We start from the raw sequence: 14,796 nt of genomic DNA on the forward strand, positions 1-14,796 counted from the left end.
GAAGGGGACTTTCAGTATATAGGCGCACAGAGCTCCCTCCTCTCTAATTTTCACGTATGTTCAAAGATACCGTGGCCTTCTTTCTGAAACTTCTCTGTTTTGTTCCCCTGCAATTTATTTAGAATTCTTTTACCTTCTCCTCTTATTTCTAATCTGCTCGAGGCCAAATCTCCCCTTGGCAGTTTCTTCTCAGTGTGAACTTCTGTTTGGAAAGGGATGTGTTGGCAGCTTAGTTTTAAATTTTCATGGTAGCCAATATAGAACAGCTCCTTCAAGCATTATTGTACCTTCTCTTTCTGGAATGGACAAAATTATTCCTAGTTTCAGCTGCTATTCTAAAATTAGTCCACAGCATTTATTTTATTTTATTTTATTATTATTATACTTTAAGTTCTAGGGTACCTGTGCATAACGTGCAGGTTTGTTACATATGTATACTTGTGCCATGTTGCTGTGCTGCACCCATCAACTCGTCATTTATATCAGGTGTAACTCCCAATGCAATCCCTCCCCCCTACCCCCTCCCCATGATAGGCCCTGGTGTGTGATGTTCCCCTTCCCGAGTCCAGGTGATCTCATTGTTCAGTTCCCACCTATGAGTGAGAACATGCGGTGTTTGGTTTTCTGCCCTTGCGATAGTTTGCTGAGAATGATGGTTTCCAGCTGCACCCATGTCCCTACAAAGGACGCAAACTCATCCTTTTTTATGGCTGCATAGTATTCCATGGTGTATATGTGCCACATTTTCTTAATCCAGTCTGTCACTGATGGACATTTGGGTTGATTCCAAGTCTTTGCTATTGTGAATTGTGCTGCAATAAACATACGTGTGCATGTGCCTTTATAGCAGCATGATTTATAATCCTTTGGGTATATACCCAGTAATGGGATGGCTGGGTCATATGGTACTTCTAGTTCTAGATCCTTGGGGAATCACCATACTGTTTTCCATAATGGTTGAACTAGTTTACAATCCCACCAACAGTGTAAAAGTGTTCCTATTTCTCCACATCCTCTCCAGCACCTGTTGTTTCCTGACTTTTTAATGATTGCCATTCTAACTGGTGTGAGACGGTATCTCATTATGGTTTTGATTTGCATTTCTCTGATGGCCAGTGATGATGAGCATTTTTTCATGTGTCTGTTGGCTGTATGAATGTCTTCTTTTGAGAAATGTCTGTTCATATCCTTTGCCCACTTTTTGATGGGGTTGTTTGTTTTTTTCTTGTAAATTTGTTTGAGTTCTTTGTAGGTTCTGGATATTAGCCCTTTGTCTGATGAGTAGATTGCAAAAATTTTCTCCTACTCTGTGGGTTGCCTGTTCACTCTGATGATAGTTTCTTTTGCTGTGCAGAAGCTCCTTAGTTTAATTAGATCCCATTTGTCAACTTTGGCTTTTGTTGCCGTTGTTTTTGGTGTTTTAGACATGAAGTCCTTGCCCATGCCTATGTCCTGAATGGTATTACCTAGGTTTACTTCTAGGGTTTTTATGGTATTAGGTCTAACATTTAAGTCTCTAATCCATCTTGAATTAAAATTAATTTTCGTATAAGAAGTAAGGAAAGGATCCAGTTTCAGCTTTCTACATATGGCTAGCCAATTTTCCCAGCACCATTTATTAAATGGGAATCCTTTCCCCATTTCTTGTTTTTCTCAAATTTGTCAAAGATCAGATGGCTGTAGATGTGTGGTATTATTTCTGAGGACTCTGTTCTGTTCCATTGGTCTATATCGCTGTTTTGGTACCAGTCCCATGCTGTTTTGGTTACTGTAGCCTTGTAGTATAGTTTGAAGTCAGGTAGCATGATGCCTCCAGCTTTGTTCTTTTGACTTAGGATTGTCTTGGCAATGCGGGCTCTTTTTTGGTTCCCTGTGAACTTTAAAGCAGTTTTTTCCAAATCTGTGAAGAAACTCATTGGTAGCTTGATGGGGATGGCATTGAATCTATACATGACCTTGGGCAGTATGGCCATTTTCACGATATTGATTCTTCCTATCCATGAGCATGGTATGTTCTTCCATTTGTTTGTGTCCTCTTTTATTTCACTGAGCAGTGGTTTATAGTTCTCCTTGAAGAGGACCTTTACATCCCTTGTAAGTTGGATTCCTAGGTATTTTATTCTCTTTGAAGCAATTGTGAATGGAAGTTCATTCATGATTTGGCTCTCTGTTTGACTGTTACTGGTGTATAAGAATTTTTAAGCAAATAAATATTGACTGTTTTTAAGTTGTAGTCTCAGGTACTTCAGACATCTGTTGCTTCTTTCTGCTTCTGCCAGCACAGATGCTAATGTTGTTCAGCTGTGTCACTGTTGGGAGGTGGCCCTCACACGCTTGTATTTGGAACTCGTGGGGATACCTGTCGCTAGATTTTGTTGTAAGTGTTGTTCATGAGTTTTGATTTCTCTATTCAATTTTTCTGCTAGTTTTTATTCAGATAAATCTTAAAAAATATGTTGTAGCTACAGCATCTTTCTAGAACTCCCTGAATTAATCTAATTTTTGCTTCATATTCAGGCATCATTGCTGATGTTATGGAAATATTGGATCAGTGAATACCAAATCTGTAACCCTGATACTCCCATGTCTCAAAAGGTATCTTGAAATTATTTTTAAAAATTTCTTCAAATATTAATAGTTAACCAATTGTAAGTAATTATATAAGCAATGAGTAGTTATAATTGGCATATATCATGGTTATCCAATTATAAGTAATAAGTGCCCATTTTATGCATGATGTAGAATCACTGAATATCAAAGACAAATAAAAATTAAGTAACTTATTTATTAATTCACTTGCCAATTAATTCTTTAATAAATGTACCAGACGGTCTACTAACTACAGATACTGTGTTACAAATTAGAGTAACACATAAAGAAGGCATGAGCCCAACTTTTTGCTATGATATAATTAAGCCATTCAGCACATCTTGCTGGTGTATACTATATGTCATGTTTTGCACTAAGTGTTGCTCTAGATTTATACTGGATGTAAACAATCTATGGACACCTTCCTTCCATTAAGATCCATGACCTTGGGGGCATCAAGAGACTTATATGAACTCTATCTTCAAAGTGTTCCTAGTAGTACTGTTTTTCTACAGGTTGTTTACAAAAATTCAATTATATAACAGTTCACAAAGCTTCTTGTAATTTCTTAAGTGCTTTCTACATGAAAAATTCATGAATTTTTTCATTTAATAAATATTGAGTACCCACTGCTATGGTTTGAATGTTTGTCTTCTCCAAAACTCATGTTAAAAATTAATTGTCATTGTAATAGTATTAAGAGGTGGGACACTTAAGAGGCAATTGAGCCATGAAGCTACACTCTCATGAACGGAATTTGTGCAATTATCAAAGGGAAATGTGGCCCCCTTTCTTCCTTTCTTGCCCTTCCTCTTTTCACCATGGGATGAAATAGCAAGAAGGCCTTCACCAGATTCAGGCCTCTTGATCGTGGACTTTCCAGCATTCAGAACTGTACAAGCCCCTTGATCTTGGACTGCTATGGTTTGGCTCTAAATATCATGTAGAATTATGATCTTCAGTGTTGAAGGAGGGTCCTGAAGGGAGGTGATTGGATCATGGGGGTGGATTTCCCCCTTGCTGTTCTTGTGATAGTGAGTTCTCATGAGATCTGATTGTTTAAAAGTGTGTAGCACTTCCCTTTTAGCTCTCTCTCCTGCCATTATGTGGAAACATGCTTGCTTCCCCTTCACTCTTCTGCCATAGTTGTAAATTTCTCACGGCCTCTGATATGGTTTGGCTGTGTCCTGCCACAAATCTCATCTTGAATTGTAGTTCCCATAATCCCCACATGTCATGGGAGGGACCTGGTGGGAGGTAATTGAATCATAGGGACTGTTTCCCCATGTTATTCTTGTGATAGTAAGTTCTCACAAGATCTTATGATTTTATAAGGGGCTTCCCTCTTTCCTCAGTTCTCATTCTTCTCCTTCCTGCTGCCATGTGAAGAACGATGTGTTTGACTCCCCTTTCATCATGATTGCAAGTTTCCTGAGGCTTCCCAAACCATGCTGAACTGTGGTCAATTAAACCTCTTCTTTATAAATGGCCTATTCTCAGGTAGTTCTTTAGAGCAATTCAAGAAGAGACTAATACATGGACTTCTCAGCATCCCAAACTTTTATTATAAATTGCCCAGTCTCAGATATTCTGTTATAGCAGGACAAACAGACTAAGACACTACCGTGTGTCAGGCTTAATTTTAGTTTTGCGGGATAGAGCCAGTGACAAAGACAAGTTTCTAACTTCTATGAAGATAGTATCCTGTGGGAGAAGGCTGATTTTAAACAAACACATGGCGAAAAGATCTCAGGTTATGGATGATAAGTACTATGAGGCATTTGAAACAGGAAGATGTGGCTGAGAGAAACCAAGGTACTTTTTAGACTGAGTGGTCATAGACGACCATGACGAGGACCTTTTTTCCCCTGAGACCTCAATAATAAAAAGAATTCATGTCCCTGTTCAGGCGGACTCTTTATTTGGCCTGGCATGGTGGCTCAAGCCTGTAATCCCAGCACTTTGGGAGGCCGAGACGGGCGGATCACAAGGTCAGGAGATCCAGACCATCCTGGCTAATCCGGTGAAACCCCGTTTCTACTAAAAAATACAAAAAACTAGCCAGGCAAGGTGGCAGGCGCCTGTAGTCCCAGATACTCAGGAGGCTGAGGCAGGAGAATGGTGTAAACCCGGGAGGCAGAGCTCGCAGTGAGCTGAGATCCGGCCACTGCACTCCAGCCTCAGTGACAGAGCGAGACTCCGTCTCAAAAAAAAAAAAAAAAAAAAAAAAAATAATAATAATAAAAAGGAATCATCCAGGCAGCAATGAGGCTGTTGAGTGTTGCAACCAGAGAAATACCTGGTTAATGAGTTCTATATGATCAAGGAGCAGAAAGCAGTTGAGTGTGGCAGGAGTTGCGTGAGAGAGTGAGGAACTGTTAGGAGACGATGTGGTAGAGGAAGCTGGAAACTGGATTGTGAAGGGCTTTATACTCTGGAGGACTGGATTTTTTTAAGATAAAGTTATAAACTATGGAACAGTTAAGCCCTTAGGAAATTATTTTAATAGTCCAGGTAAGAAATGGTAAAATAACATAAGAGAAAAGATATCACCTAGGTAATAGTTCAGCTAAGAAATGGGGGAAGAGAATGGAGAAATGGCTGTGTCTTAGATGAGGATGATAGGAGTGAAAATGAAGAGAAGAGGTTTTATTAGCAAAATTAATGTTTTGAAGTGAGATCCAAGAGGACTTGCCAATGCATTGCTTATGAGGAATTATGTAAAGTGAGTCATCAAGAATAACTCCAAGGTTTTGGCTTAGGAAATTAGAAAGATGGTGAAACCGTTTACTGGGATGTGACAAAACAGAGTGGGTAGACATATTGTTCTGGAATGGGTAGAAATAGTATTTGGGAAAGAATCAAGATTTTTCTTTCAAATATGTTAATTTTAGATACATATTTGACATTTAAATGAATTCATCAAGGAAGCCTTATATATAAGCATCTGAGTCTGTGCTTTCTGGCAGAGGCCAAAGCTGGAAATATCAGTATTAGGTCAGTGGCATATAGATATTATTTAATGCTAGGTGAACTGTGGAGGTCACCTAGGGAAAGATAATTGAAGAAGATACTTCTGGATTGCAATTGAGAAAAGAGATTTAAAGAAAAAGAAAAGGGAAGAAAAACAGAGAATTGTGCTGATAAGGAGATAGGAATAGAATCAGAAGAGTAAGTTTAGTGTCTCAAAAGCTAGCAAAATGATGGATTTTTTAAAAAGTAGAATGATCAATGTGGGATCTTGCTGAGAGTTTGAGTAAGAGTAAGGAAACGATCATAGGATTTGGCAATGTTAAGGTCATTGACTTTGGTGACCATCACAAGAAAGTTCCTTGGAGTGATGGGGTCCAAGTCCTACATGGAATAATTGTTATGATACAATTAGAGATACCATGACTAAAGATAAAAAATAGCAAGAGAATAATTGAATGCTAAACTCTGTAATAGTTTAGAAGCAGATCAGTACAGACCACATTGTCAAAGCAGATGATATTTCAATAGAGTCTTGAGTGGTGGATATATTTAGAAAGCCAGAGATAGAGAGAAGCATTGCACTCAGGACAACTCAGGACAGTGCAGTGTTTGGAACTGACATGTGTCCTCAGACCTTCCCCAGGTGTAGGGCACCAATTATGTTTCTAAGAGGAAAGGTAAACTTTGCTTGAGGGTAATATTACTTTCTAGGCAGCCATAAAGGACAGAATGTATCAACAATCTGGATCCCCTAAGCTGCATAGGAGAGCCACTAGCCAATACAGCTATTATGCACTTGAAATATAATTTTCAATAATATTTAATTTTAATTAACTTAAATGAAAATTTAAACAGCCATAGGTGGCTAGTGGCTGCCAAATAGGACAACACAAATACATTTCTATTCTTACAGAGAATTTCATTGGACATTGCTTCCCTGGAGGACAGATCCCTCATCATTGGCTTTAACTGCTGAGGGAAACATAGAGGCTCATTGGTTTAATTAAGGATTGAGAGGAAAAGGAATCTGATTACTTCTCAGTCCTTTCTGCCACCCCACAGAGCTGAGAAACGCACTGACCACAAAGCTCTGGATGATTTCCAAAGCTGTATGAGATGAAGAAAAGAAATGCCATGGAGAAATAAGCCAGCAGTCAAAAGATGCTGTTGTGGACAATTTAAATGAGAATTGCATCAAGAAACCCACCTTGAGCCAGCTAGATGTGCCAAAGGACTGAGACAACTGCCACCAGGCTACACTAATCCCAAGTCCTAAGAAGAGTCTCAAGAGGGAAGAGAGAACAGATTCCTTTGAGCACATTAGATGGAAACATTCTAAATATATAATCAGGTGGTAAGACTGCTTCAGAAATATGCTGACAATGCATGACAAATTAACATCCAAACTTATTTTGCATTAGTCAGGCCCATTAGTTGTGCCACAAAAAGAAAAAACAAGTTCATATGTTCCTATAAGTAAGGGAAACTGAATGCTTAAACTTCTATCCTACAAATTAAATTTTTCTGTTTATTCTTGTGTTGACTCTTAGAGATTCAGACTTAAATGACTGTACTCTGCAGTCTCCTATTGTTTGTTTCCTTGCTCTTCTGTGTGACACCTATTCCCACATTCATTTCCTCAACACACAATTTCTACAGTAACATTTTCTCTGTCTTCATTATCTTAGCATTTCAGATCTTCCACTCTGTTCTCCGACTCTCTCTCACCACATTTGCTTCTATTCACAAGCATGCTTCAGCCATGGAAATGGCCTACTCCTAGTTGAAGCTTCTTGCAGAATATATAAGTAAACTGAGGTCTAGAGAGGAGCAGGAATGTCTAAGAATGCACATTTTGTCAAAGTCTTACTCCTTAATATGATCAGTTTATTCAGGTTGTGCTGTGCCTATCAAGTGATTTGTATATAACTAATTTCAAACAAGTTGTAGTTAACTAACACGAGAGTGAGATAGATGGCAATCTCATCAGCTCTTTTCTTCTCTTCCTCCCATATGCTTTAATACATGTCTAAAGAGAATATTCTAAGGAGAACAAGGAGAAAGCAGTCAACCACTGTTCATGTTTCCTGATGGATTCAATAACCCTCAGAATATTCAGTTTTGATGATACTAAGGTTGACTCATGTGCATGCGCCTTAGAGGCAGACTAGATTCTTGCTACACTCAACTTTGACATGATACATGGGAGAAAGTAGATTAAGAAGTTTTATAGGAATGTATTGTGTTTGTGGAAGGCTATTGGTAGAAATCCTAAGGATATTTAAAAATTAACCCTTTATTATATTTAAGACTATCTCTATTCATTCTACAAGTATTACTGAATTACATACTCTAAGCCAGGCAGTGTATTAGGTAATACAAAAATAAACAAACCCGGTCAGTGTTCTTGTCTTATTGGAACCTAGAGACCAAGGTAGGGGATACTGACATTAGATACTAAATCCTGTGAATGAAGGATACACAGTTTTATGGTATATTCTGTTCCCAATGTTTGCCTAATGGTTCTCTGTTCCAAGCTCACCATTCTACATTATGACCTAAGAGCCATCCTCCTGGACTGCCAAGACACCTTTTTCAACAGTGTTCTCTTAGGTTTCTTAGGTTTTGCCAGTAGGAAGTAATAAAGGGAGACTGCAGGCAGAGGAGAACGAGACACTTCTTTCCTGTGTCTTGCTATTAACACCACCCAGAAGAAGAGGTTTGGTCCAGCCTCCAGCTTATTTTAGCATTCTCAGAACCAGCCTCATTGTACCCCTTCAGAGAAGCTGCCAGCATCCATATCCTTGATGTTAAAAACAGGGCTACTTGCACTGGAGTTCTTGAAAAAAATAAATAAATAAATGCCAAGTTCACTAGGCTTTAAATTCCTACTGCAAATCTTAGTCATAAAAAGCTTCTAAAATCCTTATAAAATAATTAGTAAAGTATAACTTAATTCTATACATTGCACAATTACCAAAAGAAAAAGAAAAAAAAAACAACAAAAAACACCCTTGGATTTAGAGATTCATTATATTTTACAAATGAAACCCAGAACTTCTGTGAAAAGATTGGGTTCCTGAGACTTTGAATGGGGTATCTAGATAAACCTGAGTGAAGCTGAGAATACTGATTCCCACATTTTTTTTTTTTTTTTTTTTTTTTTTTTTTTTTTCTTTGAGACAGGGTCTTACCCTGTCTCCCAGGCTGGAGTGCAATGGCACAATCTCGGCTCACTGCAACCTTCGCCTCCCGGGTTCAAGCGATTCTCCTGCCTCAGCCTCCCGAGCAGCTGGGATTACTGGTGTGTGCCACCATGCCCAGGTAATTTTTTGTATCTTTAGGAGAGATGGGGTTTCACCATGTTGGCCAGGCTGGCCTCAAACTCCTGACCTCGAGACCCTCCAGCCTCGGCCTCCCAAAGTGCTGGGATTACAGGCGTGAGCCACTGCGCCTGGCCAAATCCCCACATCTTTCGGAAGCTTTCTTACCAGCAGATGCAGCCCTTTCTTCCATAACAGAGTAGACCAGTCTTCTCTTGCTTGTAATAAGGTCACTTAAGCCAATAGCTTTGTGAGGAGGATTTTACTTTTCTCAAGATCTACACCCATCCCTGCAGACATCTAAAGATTGAAATAGTGTCGGATCTCAACATACTCAGGGGAATAAAGGCAGAGGCTGGCCTGGGAGAAGGCTCATTCTCCTAAAGATATGCAAGATTCTAAAATTTGTATTGGCAGAAAACTAAGTGATATACATGGGAATTCTAAGGATTTTAAACTAAGAGGGATATATCATTGAATTGGGTTGAATTTATTGACATCGGTGCATGAACCTGAGATTCTGGGTGTGATATGTTAGCTTGTGTGCTAATAATAATATGTAGTCTCCCAGGAGCCTCTAAAGGGACACATCCCTGCTGACACCTTGATTTTAACCCAGTGAGACCCATTTTGGATTTTTGTTTTCCAGAACTATAAGGGAAATTTCTGTTGTTGTTAGCCACTATATTTGGATTAGTTTGTTAAAGTGGGCGGTAGGAAACCAGTACACTCTTAGCCTAGACAGCCTCTTTCCCTCTTCCTACAACACAACCAAACTCAAACTGCAGTCACCAGATCACCCACCCTTAGAGCCTGGGCTGTGCAACCTTCTCTAGAATGGAGTTAGGCAGTTCTGCAAGGCTTAGCTGTAGAATGAAGTGAGACTGCCCCATCTCATTAACACAGGAGAAAATGGAAACTAGAAAAAAAAGAAAAAAGAAAAAAACTATGGGAACATAGGCAATACACATTAGATCTAGTTTTTTATTAACTAAAAAAAAATTTTTAGAATGTGTAATATGTTTACATAATTCAAAAATTTCAAAAAAACACAAAAGGGAAAATAGATTTACCCTTATCGTCATCCATCTACTTTTCTCTCTTGGGTCACCTACAATTATCAAAGGAACAGATAATACTTGGAGATGGGAGCTTCATTTACTGGGTCTTGGGAAGTCTCTCTGATAAGGTAGGATCTGAGCAGAGATGTGAATTAAGGGAGTGATGGTTGCATGCAGGTATCTGGGGGAAGAGTGCCACCTTTAGAAGCATCACTTAGTGACCCTTGAGAATGACAAAGTTAAAAACAACAAACCAAGAAAAAGTTATAATTTTCTGAGGAGTCAAAACATTGTATTGTAGAAGAAGTATATTCTCTTCATGCTCAGAAGATGAAGTATTACTCATGAAGATTGCACTATGGTATACTGGAAGAAAAATAAAGACCCAAATGATTATTTATTGTTTTTTAATGGTGAAGCATGTTTTAGGATAAAACCTTGCTATAACACTGCTGAAGAGATTCTAAAGTAGGCTGCAACAGCACTGATCCTGACCCTTGACCTCCCACAGATCAGAGCCCACTTCCCACATTGGCTGCAAGGTTAGAACAGATGAGAATTTAATGACATATGAACATACAGTGGCAGAGTTTACAAGATGCAAAAAGGGATTCGATACTTTATTCTTTTAGTTACAACTGGATCACTGCTAAACAATTAATTCCATTAATCACTGGATTGTTTTACATTCTCTGAAGACTCTTACTTTAACTTACAGTAACAAACAAACAAACCCACCAACAAAAATAAAAAGAGCTGGGCACATTGGCTAACGCCTATAATCCCAGCACGTTGAGAGACTGAGGCAGGAGGATCACTTGAGGACAGGAGTTCGAGACCAGCCTGGCCAATACAGTGAAACCCTGTCTTTACTAAAAATACAAAAATCAGTAGGACATGGTGGCAGGCACCTGTAATACCGGCTACTCAGGAGGCTGAGGCAGGAGAATAGCTTGAATCCGGGAGGCGGAGGTTGCAGTGAGCCGAGATTGCACCACTGCACTCCAGCATGAGTAACAGAGTGAGGCTCTGTCTCAAAAATTAAGGAGAAGGAGAAGGAGGAGGGGGAGGGGGAGACAGCAGGGAGACGGAGGGGAAGAGGGAGGGGGAGAGGGAGAGGAAGAAGGAGAGGAAGAATGAGATGGAGGAGGAGGAGGAGGAGGAGGAGATGATCATGATTTTGGTTAATTTCTATCCAAGGTCAGTATGTTTTCAGTCTAGTAAAGATGATAAATTTATATTGGAAAATAAGGTCACTTCTACTCTGGTATGAAGGAGTCACGTCTAGTACATTCCACTGTGTGGATTGACAAGCAGAGATGACCCAGCCGGAAGACCAAAAGAATGAATTCTACGGTCATTTCTTTCTCATCTAGGACAGCTTCAGGTTCCCTCTGCAGAAGAGAAAGAAGGGGCCTTGGCCAACAGGTTGTTAAGAAATTTTAGCAACACAAACAGACTCAGAATCAAAGGAAACATTCCAAGAGTTGAAAAAGACAATTCATTCAACTAAATAAATGGAATGGTTCCAAGACTGGAAAAATACCAGTGGGGCAGAAACAAAAGCTATAAATATTCCTCCTGGAAAGAGAATACTCAAGACTGTCATAGATATAGCAGGAAAAATGTTGGAAAACCAGAAAACTGGACATGTTGCAGCTGCTTTTCAAGAGACAGTCTTGGCCACTGGAAATAGGGGAGGATGAGAGTAAGAGATGAGGGGAAAGGGTCAGGAGTTACAGCCATAGGAGAGGAGCAACGTTTTCCTCTCATATTCGAGGCTGACATCAGGAAAGGTGACCTCACAGCTGTTATGATGTCATGAGTGTGGAACACAGAAATGACAAGGAACTTGCAATCCTTTCCTTCAATGTCCAAAATGCCCAGGATAGTTGGCACACCAGAAAAGTCTCTCTGGAATCTCAAGAGTCTGCACAGTGAACAGTGCTGATGCAGTTTCCCTTTCCTGTTCATAAAAAGTCTAAAAGTGATTGGACATGGTGGCTCACACCTGTAATCTCAACACTTTGGGAGGCAGAGATGGGCAAATTGTCTGATCCTAGGAGTTCAAGACTACCCTGGGCAACATAGTGAAACCCTGTCTCTATAAAACGTCAAAGAATAAGCTAGCCAGGTGTGGTGGTGCATGTCTGTAGTCCCAGCTACTCTGGAGTCTGAGAGGTGGTAGGATTGCTTGAAGCCTCCTAGGAGGTCAAGGCTGCAGTGAGCCATGATCATGGTACTGTACTCTAGCCTGGGCGATAGAGCAAGACCCTGTCTCAAAAAAAAGAAAAAAAGCCTGAAAGCACAAAACTGTGATCCCAGTTCTTTGTATGCTTCTACATGGAGAAGCTGGAGGCCCAGTAATATTGTATTGGTCAAATATTACCCCTTGGCCAGGAGCAGTGGCTCACGCTTGAAATCCTCGGACTTCTAGAGGCCGAGACAGGTGGATCACCTGAAGTCAACAGTTCAAGACCAGCCTGGCCCACATGGTGAAACCTCGTCTCTATTAAAAATACAAAAATTAGCCAGGTGTGGTGGCGGGCACCTGTAATCCCAGCTACTCAGGAGGCTGAGGCAGGAGAACCGCTTGAACCCAGGAGGCAGAGGTTGCAGTGAGCTGAGATCTCGCCATTGCACTCCAACCTGGGCAACAAGAGCAAAAACTCCACCTCAAAAACAACCATGATAACAAAAAACAAATATTACCTCTTTTGACACAGTACATTAGGGCAGCCCAGACTACCACATTGAGGCTTAAGTGAATTCAGGTCTCATAAAGAAGAGATTTATAAAAATCCATGGCATTTCTTACCAAAGCAATGTGAAATATGTGTGCATGAATGCAGAGCAAGACATTTGTCAACAGACTTTAATAGGAAACAGTGAGGAGGGCGAGATGAAGGCATACCTCATCCAGATGCTGATAAGATTAGAGTTTGTCATTCACACCAATATCCTTTCACAAATTAGTTTCCAGAGTCTGATATTTTAAAATAAAACCAGGTCTCTGAAACCCATTTTATGTCGATAGTCTTCATAGCTAACTTGAATCATTTTCCAATCTGGAAATGAAAATCTAAAAGGCTTATAGATGTTCTGCACGGCCTGCCTGGAAATGTCATTCTACATTTCTCCTCCCCTGACAAAGTACTTAAGAAGTCCCTCCATGTGAGCCAAGCAGCTACTTTTCACCCCACATTTTCAGAATTTGTCTCCACACACAGGAAAATTCATTCAGAAACACAAGGAACTCCGGGATTCCAAAAAAAAAAAAAAAAAATTCTTGGCTACATTGGGGCAGTAGAGAAGTTATTTCCAATTTGCCTGAAGAATAAACCAAATGAAGAAAACAAGAGAAGCTCTGAAATAGCCAAGTGGGGAAATGGGGACCTTGGGAAGTGGAAATGCAGGTATCCTTGATGACAGCAATTTCACAATTACACAGAGAGGTGTATACATAGAGACACCAAGAGCATGGGTTCTGAACAGACCTTTATTAGCAAGGGGCAAATTACTTAATCCTTCTGGGTCTCCATTTTCTCATTGATACTTAGATAAATGTAGCTCAAAGAATTTTTACGGGGATAAAATGTATGTAAAATATTTACCATAGGACTTGGTGCCAGCAAAATAAATATTAAATATTTGATTTATTATCATTATTATTCCTGTTGATATTGTTAGATGAGACTCCTCCCAAAAATGTGCTTAATTTGTAACCATGACAAGGCCTTGTCTTCAGCAAACATGTTTATTCCATGGTTGCAATTCTGATTCTGGTCCTCTGTGTAATGTATCTAACAAGAAAAATATCCATATACCCCAAAACTCACTCTAAACTTTGGCAAGAGGTTATACCAACTTATTCATACCAACTTGGCACTTTAACAAATAACAATTTAGATTGCACTATGTGTTTGTCACCATGCAAACATGCCAGGGTAACAAAAATCAATAAATGTGGATCCATCATCCAAGATTTATTGTCTAGGCAGTGTTACAAGGCAAGATATGCCCAGTACCAAAGGATCAAAAGAGAATTTTAGTGTAGCTGAAGTCAGTCTCCAGGTGGACTGCACTGACCCCAAAGGACTAGTGAATTGGAATGGGTAAAGTGTGGGACAAGTACAGCCCCTCAAGGAACATGGGGGAAGCGGCAGTCATGTGAAAATTAGCATGATGATGGCAGGTTAGCTTTAGTTTTTAAAAGATTAAATCTTTCAAACATACAACATTTTAAAAAATGAACATATATGAATTCACTAAATCAATATAAACCTGATTAATATGACTCATAACTTTTGGTTATAAGAATTAAAACAGTGGAAGGCCCCCTTTTTTCCACTCCCTGGTGACATCTATCTTTCCCCTTCCCATGAGGCAACCACTATCCTAAATTGATCAGTATTTTTTCTTTATTTATATTTTTACTCTTTATGAATGTATACATAAAAATATGTTTTAAATATATTTATACATTGTCATCAAATACGTATCTCTGATGGTTAATATTGAGCGTCAACTTGGTTGGACTGAAGGATGCGAAGTATTGTGCCTAGGTATGTTTGTGAGGGTGTTGCCAAAGGATATTAACATTTGAGTCAGTGGACTGGGACAGGCAGTCCCACCCTTGATCTGGGTGGGTACCGTCTAATCAGCTGCCAGCACTGCTAGAATAAAGCAAGCAGAAGAATGGGGAGGAGCTGACTTGCTGAGTCTTCCGACCTTCATCATTCTCCCGTGCTGGATGCTCCTTGCCCTCAAACATTAGACTCCAAGTTCTTCAGCTTTAGGACTCTTGGACTTACACCAGTGGTTTGCCAGGTGCTCTCAGGCCTTAAACC

Source organism: Piliocolobus tephrosceles, chromosome 15 (genome assembly GCF_002776525.5).
Source record: "Piliocolobus tephrosceles isolate RC106 chromosome 15, ASM277652v3, whole genome shotgun sequence".
NCBI lineage: Eukaryota > Metazoa > Chordata > Mammalia > Primates > Cercopithecidae > Piliocolobus > Piliocolobus tephrosceles.